The sequence below is a fragment of the Loxodonta africana genome, chromosome 3 (genome assembly GCF_030014295.1).
Source record: "Loxodonta africana isolate mLoxAfr1 chromosome 3, mLoxAfr1.hap2, whole genome shotgun sequence".
Lineage (NCBI taxonomy): Eukaryota > Metazoa > Chordata > Mammalia > Proboscidea > Elephantidae > Loxodonta > Loxodonta africana.
In genome coordinates this window covers 20,378,398-20,391,724 of record NC_087344.1, presented here as the reverse complement: position 1 = coordinate 20,391,724, position 13,327 = coordinate 20,378,398, and the positions used below count along the sequence as shown (strand labels likewise).

The 13,327-nt window shown below is 38.5% G+C and overlaps 1 long non-coding RNA gene across 1 annotated transcript in view; it reads left to right on the top strand.

Annotated features, from left to right (window-relative positions):
* The first annotated feature begins 9,285 nt into the window (after window positions 1-9,285).
* Window positions 9,286-13,327, top strand: part of LOC111749357 (uncharacterized) — a 32,529-nt gene continuing 28,487 nt past the window's right edge. Inside the window, exon 1 of the long non-coding RNA XR_010321221.1 lies at window positions 9,286-11,454. This is a non-coding gene — a long non-coding RNA (uncharacterized LOC111749357). The remainder of the gene's footprint in view (window positions 11,455-13,327) is intronic.

The window sequence follows — 13,327 nt, the reverse complement described above, 5'->3', positions numbered from 1 at the left end:
TGAGGACTCCAAAATGCATATCTCTAGACAGGATCACTCCAGATTGTTAGATTCTCCACATGGAAGTTTAATAGATACATCAAGTTTGGCATGTTCAAAATCCTAATCCTTTTCTTTATTGTTAGATCTCATTGAGTCAATTGTGACTCATAACGATCCTGTGTACAACAGTGTGAAACACTGCCTGGTCCTGCACCATCCTCACAATCATTGTTATGCCGGAGCCCATTGTTGCAGCCACTGCGTCAATCCATCTCGTTGGGGGTCTTCCACTTTTTCGATGACCCTCTTGTTGACCAAGCTTGATATCCTTCTCCAGGGACTGATCCCTCATGATAACATGTCAAAAGAACATGAGACCAAACCTGGACATTATTTCTTGTAATGGGCATTCTGGCTGTACTTCTTTCAAGACAGATTTGTTTGTTCCACCAGCAATCAGTATATTCAATATTCTTTTCCAATACCATAATTCAAAGTTATCAGTTCGTCGGTCTTCCGTGTGCGTTGTCCAGCTCTCTCATGCGTATGAGGTGCCTGAAAACAGCATGGCTTGGTAAGGTGCACCTTAGTCGTTAAAGTGATAGCTTTGCCTTTTAGCACTTTAAAGAGGTCTTTTGCAGCAGGTTTGCCCGGTGCAATACATCATTTGATTTCTTTTTTTTTTTTTAATATTTTTTGTGTTTCAAGTGAAAGTTTAGAAAGCAAGTCAGTGTCTTATACAAAAATTTATACATACATTGCTAAAAACTCCTAATTGCTCTCCTCCTAATGAAAAAACACACTCCTTCCCTCCATTCTCTCTTTTCGTGTCCATTCGGCCAGCTTCTGACCCCCTCTGCCCTCTCATCTCCCCTTCATACAGGAGATGCCAACATAGTCTCATGTGTCCCCTCGATCCAAGAAGTTCCTTCTTCACCAGTATCATTTTCCATCCCATATTCCAGTCTAATCCCTGTCTGAAGAGTTGGCTTTGGGAATGGTTCCTATTTTGGGCTAACAGAAGGTCTGGGGACTGTAGCCTCTGGGGTCTTTCTAGTCCCATTCTGACAATTAAGTCTGGTCTTATTATGAGAATTAGGGGTCTGCATCCCACTGCTCTCCTGATCTCTCAGAGCTTCTCTGTTGTGTTCCCTGTCAAGGGAGACATCAGTTGTGGCCAGGCACTGTCTAGCTCTTCTGGTCTCAGGTTGGTGTAGTCTCTGGTTTGTGTGGTCCTTTCTGTCTCTTAGGCTCATAATTACCTTGTGTCTTTGGTGTTCTTCATTCTTCCTTGCTCCAGGTGGATTGAGACCAGTTGATGCATCTTAGATGGCTATTTGCTAGCGTTTAAGACCCCAGAGGCCACTCTCCAAAGTGGGATGCAGAATGTTTTCTTAATAGATTTATTATGCCAGTTGACTTAGATGTCTCCTGAAACCATGGTGTCCAAACTCCCGCCCGTGCTACGCTGGCCTTCTAGTCATTCAGTTTAATCGGGAAACTTCTTTGCTCTTGGTTTAGTGCAGTTGTGTTGACCTCTCCTGTATTGTGTGTTGTCTTTCCCTTCACCTAAAAGAAAAACTTATCTACTATCTAATTAGTGAAAACCCCTCTCCCTCCCTCCCTCCCTCCACCCTCTTAGAACTATCAAAGAACATTTTCTTCTCTGTTTAAACTATTTCTCCAGGTCTTATAATAGTGGCCTTACACAATATTTGTACTTTTGCATCTGACTAATTTCAGTCAGCATAATGTCTTCCAGATTTCTCCGTGTTATAAGAAGTTTCATGGATTCATCATTGTTCTTTATTGATGTGTAGTATTCCATTGTGTGAGTATATCATAATTGATTTATCCATTTATCCGTTGATGGCCACCTTGGTTGCATCCAAGTTTTTGCTATTGTAAAGAGAGCTGCGGTGAACATGGGTGTGCATATATCTGTTCGTGTAAAGTCTCTTATTTCTCGAGGATATATTGCAAGGAGTGGGATTGCTGGATCGTATGGTAGTTCGATTTCTAGTTTTTTTAGGAATCGCCAAATCGATTTCCAAAGTGGTTGTACCATTTTACATTCTCACCAGCAGTGTGTAAGTGTTCCAGTCATTCCATAAGCTCTCCAACATTTATTATTATGTGTTTTTGGATTAAGGCCAGCCTTGTTGGAGTGAGATGGAATCCCATTGTTGGTTTGATTTGCGTTTCTCTAGTGGCTAAAGATCATGAGCATTTTCTCATGTATCTGTTACCTACCTGAATGTCTTCTTTAGTGATGTGCTTCTTCATATCCTTTGCCCATTTTTTAATTGGGTTATTTGTCTTTTTGTTGTTGAGTTTTTGGAATATCACATAGATTTTACAGATCAGGCGCTGACCGGAAATGTCATAGCTAAAAACTTTTTCCCATTCCGTAGGTAATCTTTTTACTCTTTTGGTGAAGTCTTTGGATGAGTGTAGGTGTTTGGTTTTTAGGAGCTCCCAGTTATCTAGTTTTTCTCGTGCAGTGTTAGTAATGTTTTGTATACTGTTTATGCCATGTATTAGGGCTCCTGACTTTGTCCCTATCTTTTCTTCCATGATCTTCATGGTTTTGTATTTCATGTTTAGGTCTTTGATCCATTTTAAGCGTATTTTTTTGCATGGAGTGAGGTATGGGTCTTGTTTCATTGTTTTGCAGATGGATATCCAGTTATGCCAAAGCACCGTTTGTTAAAAAGACTTTCTTTTTCCCATTTAACTGTTCTGAGGCCTTTGTCAAATATCAAATGCTCTATTCTGTCCCATTGATCTGTGGATCTTTTGTTGTACCAGTACCAGGCAGTTTTGACTCTCGTGGCGGTGTAATAGGTTGTAAAATCAGGTAGAGTAAGGCCTTCCACTTTGTTCTTGTTTTTCAGTAATGGTTTACTTATCCAGGGCCTCTTTCACTTTCGTATGAAGTTGTTGATTTTTTTCTCTATCTCATTTAAAAATGTTGTTGGAATTTGGATCAGAATTGCAATAAATCTATAGAAGACTTTTGGTAGAATAGACCTTTTGATAATGTATAGTCTTCCTATCCATGAGCAAGGTATGTTTTCCCAGTTCTTTAGGTCTCTTTTGGTTTTTTGCAGAAGCGTTTTGTAGATCTCTTTGTATGAGTCTTTTACGTCTGTTGTAAGATTTATTCCTAAGTAGTTTATCTTCTTGGGGACTATTGTAAATGGTATCGATTTGGTGATTTCCTGTTCGATGTTCTTTTTTAATGATTTCTAAACGTACGATGGAGTAGTATTAAACGTATTCACAGAGTTGTATAATCATTACCAGTTTCTATTTGCAGAATTTTTTGTCACCCACAATAGAAACTCTATACCCATTCAGAAATAACTCCCAATTATTCTGTTCTTCAGCCCTGGTATCCTCTTATCTACTTTCTGTTTGTATGAATTTGTGTATCCTAAGTAGTTCATATAAGCTTATTTTACTTGGCATAGTTTTTTGAGAGTATATCTACATTGTATTGTGTATCAGAATTTCATACCTTTTTGGCTGAATAATATTCCATTGTATGCCTATACTAAACATTGTTTATCCATTCGGCTGTTAATGGACACTTGGGTTTATACCTTTTGGCTATTGTGAATAATACTGCAATGAATATTGGTTTACAAGTCACTTTTGGAGTCTCTGTTTTCCATTCCTGTGGTATATACCTAGGAGTGGAAGTGGTGGGTCCCATGATAATTGTTTACCTTTTGGAGTAAGCACCAATGTGTTTTCCACAGCAGCTGCACCATTTTACATTTCCAACAGCAATGTATGAGCATGGAAACTTCTCCACAGCACTTGTTATTTTTCCTTTTTAATTATTATTATACCCATCCTATTAGGTATGAAGTGGTATCTCATTTTGGTTTTGATTTGCATTTCTCTAAGGGCTAATGACATTTAGCACTGTTTCTTATGCTTCTTAATGATTTATATACCTTCTTTACAGAACTATCTATTCAAGTCCTTTGCTCAGTTTTAAATTGGTATATTGGTCTTTTTGTTCTTGAGTTTTAGGAATTGTATACATATTTTGAATCTTATACTCTTATAAGTTATATGACTTGCAGACATTTTCTGCTATAGGGTTTCTTTTTTTTTTTTGTAATGATTTTTTATTGTGCTTTAAGTGAAAGTTTACAAATCAAGTCAGTCTGTCACACAAAAACCTATATACACCTTGCTACACACTCCCAATTACTCTCCCCGTAATGAGACTGCCAGCTCTCTCCCTCCACTCTCTTTTCATGTCCTTTTCGCCAGCTTCTAACCCCCTCCATCCTCTCATCACCCCTCCAGGCAGGAGATGCCAACATAGTCTCAAGTGTCCACCTGATCCAAGAAGCTCACTCCTCACCAGCATCCATCTCCAACCCATTGTCCAGTCCAATCCATGTCTGAAGAGTTGGCTTCGGGAATGGTTCCTGTCCTGGGGCAAGAGAAGGTCTGGGGGCCATAACCACCGGGGTCCTTCCAGTCTCAGGCAGACCATTAAGTCTGGTCTTATGAGAATTTGGGGTCTGCATCCCACTGCTCTCCTGCTCCCTCAGGGGTTCCGTGTTGTGTTCCCTGTCAGGGCAGTCATCGGCTGTAGCTGGGCACCATCTAGTTCTTCTGGTCTCAGGATGATATAGTTGCTGGTTCATGTGGCCCTTTCTGTCTCTTGGGCTCCTAATCACCTTGAGTCCTTGCTATTCTTCATTCTCCTTTGATCCTGGTGGTTTGAGACCAATTGATGCATCTTAGATGGCAGCTTGCTAGCGTTTAAGACCCCAGATGCCACTCTTCAAAGTGAGATGCAGAATATTTTGATAATAGATTTTATTGTGCCAATTGACTTAGATGTCCCCTGAAACCATCGTCTCCACACCCCTACTCCTGCTACGCTGGCCTTCAAAGTATTCAGTTTATTCAGGAAAGTTCTTTGCTTTTGGTTTAGTCCAATTGTGCTGACTTCGCCTGCATTGTGTGCTGTCTTTCCCTTCACCTAAAGTAGTTCTTATCTACTACTTAATTAGTAAACACCCCTCTCCCACCCTCTCTCCTTCCCCTTTCTCATAACCTCAAAAGAATGTTTTCTTCTCAGTTTAAACTGTTTCTCAAATTCTTATAATAAGGGTCTTATACAATATTTGTCCTTTTGCAACTGAGAAATTTCACTCAGCATAGTGCCTTCCAGGTTCCTCCATGTTATGAAATGTTTCACAGATTCCTTACTGTTCTTTATCGATACGTAGTATTCCATTGTGTGAATATACTATAGTTTATTTATCCATTCATCCGTTGATGGGCACTTTGGTTGCTTCTATGTTTTTGCTATTGTAAACAGTGCTGCAGTAAACATGGGTGTGCATATATCTCTTCCTGTAAATTCTCTTATTTCTCTAGGATATATTCCAAGGAGTGAGATTGCTGGATCGTATGGTAGTTGTTATTTTTTTTTTTTCATGGCAGTTCTGTTTCTAACTTTTCAAGGAAGCGCCAAATCAGTTTCCAAAGTGGTTATACCATTTGACATTCCCACCAGCAGTGTAGAAGTGTTCCAGTCTCTCCAGAGCCTCTCCAACATTTCTTATTTTGTGTTTTTTGGATTAATGCCAGCCTTGTTGGAGTGAGATGAAATCTCATTGTAGTTTTGATCTGCATTTCTCTAATGGCTAATGAGGGTGAACATTTCCTCATGTATCTATTAGCTACCTGAATGTCTTCTCTAGTGAAGTGTCTATTCACATCTTTTGCCCATTTTTTAATTGGGTTAGTTGTCTTTTTGCAGTGGAGTTTTTGCAGTATCATGTAGGTTTTAGAGATCAGGTGCTGATCAGAAATGTCCTAGCTAAAAACTTTTTCGCAGTCTGTAGGTAGACTTTTTACTCTTTTGGTGAAGTCTTTGGATGAGCATAAGTGTTTGATTTTTAGGAGCTCCCGGTTATCTAGTTTTTCTTCTACGTTCTTTATAATGTTTTGTATAAAAAAAAAAATTTTTTTTATACTGTTTATGCCATGTATTAGGGCTCCTAATGTTGTCCCTATTTTTTCTTCCATGATCTTTACCGTTTTATATTTTATGTTTAGTTCTTTGATCCATTTTGAGTTAGTTTTTGTGCATGGAGTGAGGTATGGGTGTGGTTTCATTTTTTTGCAGATGGATATCCAGTTCTGCCAGCACCATTTGTTAAAAAGATTGTCTTTTCCCCATTTAACCGTTTTGGGGCCTTTGTCAAATATCAACTGCTTATATGTGGATGGATTTATGTCTGGATTCTCAATTCTGTTCCTTTGGTCCATGTATCTGTTGTTGTAACAATACCAGGCTGTTTTGACTACTGTGGTGGTATAGTAGGTTCTAAAATCAGGTCAAGTAAGGCCTCCCACTTTGTTCTTCTTTTTCAGTAATGCCTTATTTGTTTCTCCATGCCATTAAAGAATGTCCGTGGGATTTGGATCAGAATTGCATTAAATGTATAGATCCCTTTTGGTAGAATAGACATTTTTATATGTTAAGCCTTCCTATCCATGAGCAAGGTATGTTCTTCCACTTATGTAAGTCTCTTTTGGTTTCTTGCAGAAGCGTACTGTAGTTTTCTTTGTGTAAGCCTTTTACATTTCCGGTAAGATTTATTATTTTATCTTTTGGGGGCTACCGTAAATGGCATTGATTTGGTGATTTCCTCTTTGATGTTCTTTTTGTTCGTGTAGAGGAGTCCAACTGAGTTTTGTATGTTTATCGTGTGTCCCGATACTCTGCTGAACTCTTGTATTCGTTTCAGTAGTTTTCTGGAGGATTCCTTAGGGTTTTCTGTGTATGAGATCATGTCATCTGCAAATAGAGATACTTTAATTTCTTCCTTGCCAATCTGGATGCCCTTTATTTCTTTTTCTAACCTAATTGCTCTGTCTAGGACTTCCAACACAATGTTGAATACGAGTGGTGATAAAGGGCATCCTTGTCTAGTTCCCGATCTCAATGGGAATGTTTTCAGGCTCTTTCCATTTAGGGTGATGTTGGATGTTGGCTTTGTATAAATGCCCTTTATTATGTTGAGAAATTTTCCTTCTATTCCTATTTTGCTGAGAGTTTTTATCATGAATGAGTGTTGAACTTTTTCAAGTGCCTTTTCTGCATCAGTTGGTAAAATCATGTGATTGTTGTCTTTCGTTTATGTGGTGGATTACATTAATTGTTTTTCTAATGTTGAACCGTCCATGGTATGAATCCCACTTGGTCATGGTGAATTATTTTTTTGATATGTTGTTGAATTCTATTGGCTAGAATTTTGTTGAGGATTTTTGCATCTACATTCATGAGGGATATAGGTCTATAATTTTCTTTTCTTGTGGTGTCTTTACCTGGCTTTGGTATCAGGGATATGGTGGCTTCACAGAATGAGTTTGGTAGTATTCCATCCTTTTCTATGCTCTGAAATACCTTTAGTAGTTGTGGTGTTAACTCTTCTCTGAAAGTTTGGTAGAACTCTGTAGTGAAGCCGTTCGGACCAGGGCTTTTTTTTTGTTGGGGTTTTTTTGATTACCTTTTCAATCTCTTCTTTCGTTATGGGTCTATTTAGTTGTTCTACCTCTGTGTTGGTTTAGGTAGGTAGTATGTTTCTAGGAATTCATCCATTTCTTCTAGGTTTTCAAATTTGTTTTAGTTTTTCATAGTAATCTGATATGATTTTTTTTAATTTCTGTTGTGTCTGTTGTAATATTGCCCATCTCATTTCTTAATCGGGTTATTTTGCTTCCTCTCCTGTTTTTCTTTTGTCAATTTGGCCAATGGTTTATCACTTTTGTTGATTTTTTTCAAGGAACCAGCCTTTGGTCTTGTTAATTCTTTCAATTGGTTTTCTGTTTTCTATTTCATTTAGTTCAGCTCTAATTTTTATTTTTTGTTTTCTTCTGTTGCCTGTGGGTTTCTTTTGTTGCTGTCTTTCTCTTTGTTCAAGTTGTAGGGATAGTTCTTTGATTTTGGCTCTTTCTTCTTTTTGGATGTGTGCATTTATTGATATAAATTGGCCTCCGAGCACCACTTTTGCTGTGTCCCAAAGGTTCTGATAGGAAGTGTTTTCATTCTCATTGGATTGTCAGAATTTCTTTATTCCACCCTGAATGTCTTCTAAAATCCAGTCTTTTCTGAGCAGGGTATTGTTCAGTTTCCAAGTGTTTGATTTCTTTTCCCTGCTTTTCCTGGTCTTGATTTCCACTTTTATGGCCTTATGGTCAGAGAAGATGCTTTGTAATATTTCAGTGATTTGGATTTTGCTAAGGCTTGCTTTATGACCTAATATGTGGTCTATTGTACAGAATATTCCATGTGCACTAGAAAAGAAAGTATAGTTGGTTGGCGTGGTGTGGAGTGTTCTGCATATGTCTACCAGGTCAAGTTGGTTGGTTGTGGCATTTAGATCTTCCATGTCTTTACTGAGCTTCTTTCTGGATGTCCTGTCCTTCACCGAAAGTGGTGTGTTGAAGTCTCCTAGTATTATTGTGGAGCTATCTCACTTTTCAATGCTGATAGAGTTTGTTTTATGTATCTTGAAGCCCTGTCATTGGGTGCATAAATATTTATTATGGTTATATCTTCTTGGTGTATTGTCCCTTTAATCGTTATATAGCGTCCTTCCTTCTTTCTGATGGATTTAACTTTAAAGTCTATTTTGTCAGAAATTAATTTTGCCACTCCTCCTCTTTTTTGATTGTTGTTTGCTTGATCTATTTTTTTCCATCCTTTGAGTTTTGGTTTGTTTGTGTCTCTAAGTCTAAGGTGTGTCTCTTGTAGGCAGCAGATAGACGGATCTTGTTTTTTAATCCATTCTGCCACTCTCTGTCTCTTTATTGGTGCATTTAGTCCATTTAGTTTCAGGGTAATTATGGATAGGTATGACTTCAGTGCTATCATTTTGATGTCTTTTTTTGTGTTTTGACAGCTTTTTTTTCCCACTTGATTTCATGTGCTGAGTAGATTTTCTTTGTCTATTGTCCTTTCCTCATATTTGTTGTTGCTGATTTTGTTTCTGCTGAGCCTGTATTTTTCCCTTCTATTTTATTTTGATGAGTGGGATAGTTTGTCTCCTTTATTGTTACCTCATTATTTACCCCTGTTTTTCTCAATTTAAACCTAACTTTTATTTCTTTGTATCGCCGTATCTTCTTCTCCATATGGAAGGTGTATGGTTACATTTCTTAAGTCCCTCTTTATTATTTTAATGTTGTCTTCTTTTATATAATAACATCGCCGTTACCCTGTGTTGGGCTTTTTTTTTTTTGAATCTTGCTTTTTTTTTTTTTTGGATTTCCCTGTCTGGGTTGACTTCTGGTCGCTCTGCCCCGTGTTCTAGTCTTGGGTCGATACCTGATGTTATTGATTTTCTAACCAAAGAACTCCCTTTAGTATTTATTATAGTTTTGGTTTGGTTTTTATGAATTCCCTCAAGTTGTGTTTATCTGGAAATGTCTTAATTTCACCTTCATTTAAGAGGCAGTTTTGATGGGTATATGATTTTCGGCAGGCAATTTTTTTCCTTCAGTTTTTTAAATATGTCATTCCATTGCCTTCTTGCCTGCATGGTTTCTGCCGAGTAGTCTGAGAATTTTCCTATTGGCTCTCCCTTGTAGGTGACTTTTCTTTTATCCCTTGCTGCTCTTATAATTGTCTCTTTATCTTTGTTTTTGGCAAGCTAGGCGACTTTCTTTTAAGATCTACCTTATGTGGAGTTTCATGAGAATCTCGGATAGATATCTTCTCATCTTTCACACTATCGGGGAAGTTTTCTGGCAACAAATCCTCAACAATTTTCTCTGCATTTTCTGTTCTCCCTCCCTGTTCTGGTACTCCAATCAGTCGTAGGTCATTTCTCTTGATAGAGTCCCCCATGATTCTTAAGGTTTCTTCATTTTTAAAAATTCTTTTATCTGATTTTTCTTCAAATATATTAGTGCCAAGTGATTTATCTTCAAGTTCAGAAATTCTAGCTTCTACTTGCTCACTTGTGCTCCTGTGACTTTCGATTGAGTTATCTAATTCTGTAATTTTATTGTTAATCTTCTGAATTTCTGATTGCTGTCTGTCTACGGATTTTTCCAGCTTATTAAACTTTTCATTATATTCCTGAATAATCTTTCTGATTTCTTCTGTTGCTTTTTTTGTGTGTTCCTTGGCTTGTTCTGCATATTGCCTCATTTCCTTCCTGATGCCTTGAAAGGTTCTTTTGTGTGCTGCATCTGGTAATTCCAGGGATGCACTTTCATCTAAAAGATCCCTGGATTCTTTGTTTTGAGAGCCTGTTGAGGTGATCATGGCCTGTTTCTTTATGTGACTTGATATTGACTGTTGTCTCCGAGCTATGTATAAGTTATTGTATTAGTTTATGGTTGCTTACTGTGTCGTAGCTGCTTGCTTTGTTTTGTTTTGTTTTGGTATACCCCTATGGGTTGCCTGAGTGAGTAGCTGGATTATTTTCTCCTTTGCAGCTCTGGTGTCCTGTCCTTAGCTGGGTAGAGGTGTTATCAGGTATATCAGTCTAGTAGTCCATTCAGTTTTCTTGTATGAATTCAGCTCAGGTTTCCAGGTAGCTGATATCAAGTGTGTGGTACAGGCTCTGTCCTACAGTCTGAGAGGGGCAGGGGTGATTGGCGTATATACCGGTATCTGATTGTAGCAGAGGGTCATGCTCTGAACAAGGCAGGGGACTGAAAACTGACCCCCAAGTGTCCCTGAGGAAAATGTGTCTCTGTTCCCTAGAGCGCGGTGGTGGATGGGCTCTGCAGAGGGACCACGGGCACCCGAAGTTTTTGGTGTAAGGACTGGTAGGTAGCAGTTTTCCCTGGACGAGTGTCCCGCGTGGCTGGGCAACCCAAGTGGAGCCAGCAGTCATCAGGACCCTGTTCTGGGTAGGTGAGGATTTTGTTTCATAGGCAAAGCAATATCAAACGTCAAATACCCAGCTGTCCACCGCACCGCTAAAATGGTTGGAGTTTGCCTACAAGGGCCTTTTCTCCTGAAATAAGCCCAAACAGGTCCATGCAGAAGGGAAAGGTGCTCAGGGTCCACGGATGGTTTATACCTGGACAGGAGCCGCTTCTGTCCTGAACTTCCCCAGTTAATGGAGGTAGCAAATTATCTTTTCCCCCCAGATACAAATTTTTTCCTTCCATAAGGCCAGGAGGACGACTCCAGGTGCTCATCAGGGTCTATCTCAGGCCCCGGAATTCGGCTGCTGAAGCTGGGTTGGGGGTGGGGGTGGGGTGGTAAAATATACTCAAGTAGTTACCTTTTGCCGAGAGTGCCCTTCTCCGTAGGTTCCGGAGGTGTGAGCAGGCTGTGTGGCCCGCTGCTTCTCTCTGAAGGAACTGCATCTGAATGCTGGGTCCAGCCGTCCACCGCCGCTGCCACCGCCGTAGCCGCTCTGGGAATGTTGCCTGAGGGCTCCCCGTGATTCACGTCCGGTAACTCCTCTGCGCTTCTGAATGGTCTCTTCCTTCTCCTACCCCTGAGTTCATTGTCTAAGCTTGCCTTTGACGCTCAGGGCTCCCAGCTTGTCACACATATATTCGTTTCACTTGTTTTTTCGGGTCTTTGTTGTAAAGAGGGCTCAACAGAAGCGTCTGTCTATTCTGCCATCTTCACTCCACCCCCAGTGTTTCTTTTTAATTTCTTGATAATGTCTTTTTTTCCCTTAGAACGTGTTTACTTCTTAAAGATTATTTTTACCTTTTTTATTGTTGTAAAACTATATAAAGAAAGCATTTGCCAGTTCAGCATCTTCACGTACACAGTTCAGTGACACCAATTACATCAATCATGTTGTGCAACTGTCACCAATATCCATTGCCAAATTTTCTGTCCTATAAACAGAAACTCAATGCTTCCTAAACAGTGATGGACAAGATTTGTAATTTCTACGTAATCCAATTTGTTATCTTGTCGTTTATGCTTTTTGTGTCATATGTAAATACCCATTGCCAAATCCCCATAATTTCTTCTATTTATTATCTTTAGTTAGTTCGCTGATCATTTTGAGTTATTTGTCTGGTGTGAGGTAAAAGTTGAGCTTCATTCTCTTGCATGTGGAAATCCAGTTTTCTTTGTACCATTTGTTGAAGAGACTCTTCTTTTCCCATTGAATGGATTTGGCATCCTTGTTGAAAATGAATTGACCAGATATGATTGGGTTTATTTGTAGAGTTTCAGTTCCATTCTGTTGGTCTGTATGTCCATTCATGTGCCAAAGCACACAGTTTGGATTACTGAAGCTTTGCAATTGTTTTGAAGTTGAGAAGTGTGAGTCACCTGACTTTGATCCGTGTGTTTGAAGATTATTTTAGCTATTCAGGGCCCCTAGCAATTCAAGGTGAACTTGAGGTTTGGCTTTTCCGTTAATGTACAAAAATGGCTTTTAGAATTTTCGTCAGGATTACACTGAATCTGTAGATGAATTTGGTAGAATTGCCATTTTGACAATATTAAGTCTTGCACTGCATGAAAACGGTATTCCTTTCCATTTATTTAGGTCTTCTTGAATTTCTTTCAGCAGTATTTTGTAGTTTTCAGTGTATAAGCTTTTGCCTCCTAAGTTCAATTTATTCCTAAGTATTTTCTTTTCCAGATGCTATTTGAAAAAGAGTGATGGTCTAGATTTCGCTTTTAATATGAGTGTTTTGTTTTTTTTTGAGTGCATTTTCTTTAAAAATTTTTTTTTTTTGGTTTTGTAGATTCACATCTATCATCAAATATTGGAACTTTTTAGTTATCATTTCTTCAAGTATGATTTTTGTCACTTTCTCCCCCTCCTCTCCTTTGGAGGTAGCAGTGCTGGTCATCTTGATTGTGTCTAGCTGATCTCATAGGCTTTGTTTACTTGTTTTCATTTTTTTTTCGTCTTGAAACTCAGTAATTTCGATTTGCCTTTTTTCAAATTTGTTGAGAGTTTCTTCTTCCTGCTGAAATGTTTGCATTCTTTTGTAAATTTTTTTTTCAGTGGTTGCACTATTGAGCTGCTGAATTTTTTTTTTTGTTTCTTTTTATACTTTCTATCTCTTTATTAATAGTCTCATTTTCTTTCATAGTTTTCCTGATTTCCTTTAGTTATTTCTCCATGTTTTCCTTTGTCTCTTTAGGCATGTTTAAGACAGTCATTTTGAAGTCTTTGTCTAGTAAGTGTGATGTGTGGACTGGAACCTTTTCTGCCAGTTTATTTTGTTTCTTTGAATGGAACAAATTTTCTTTTTGTTGTATGTGTTGTGATTTTTTTTTTGAAAGTGGACATTTTAAAATTATAAAGTGGTAACCTGGAAATCAGATTATGCACCTTTCCCTTTT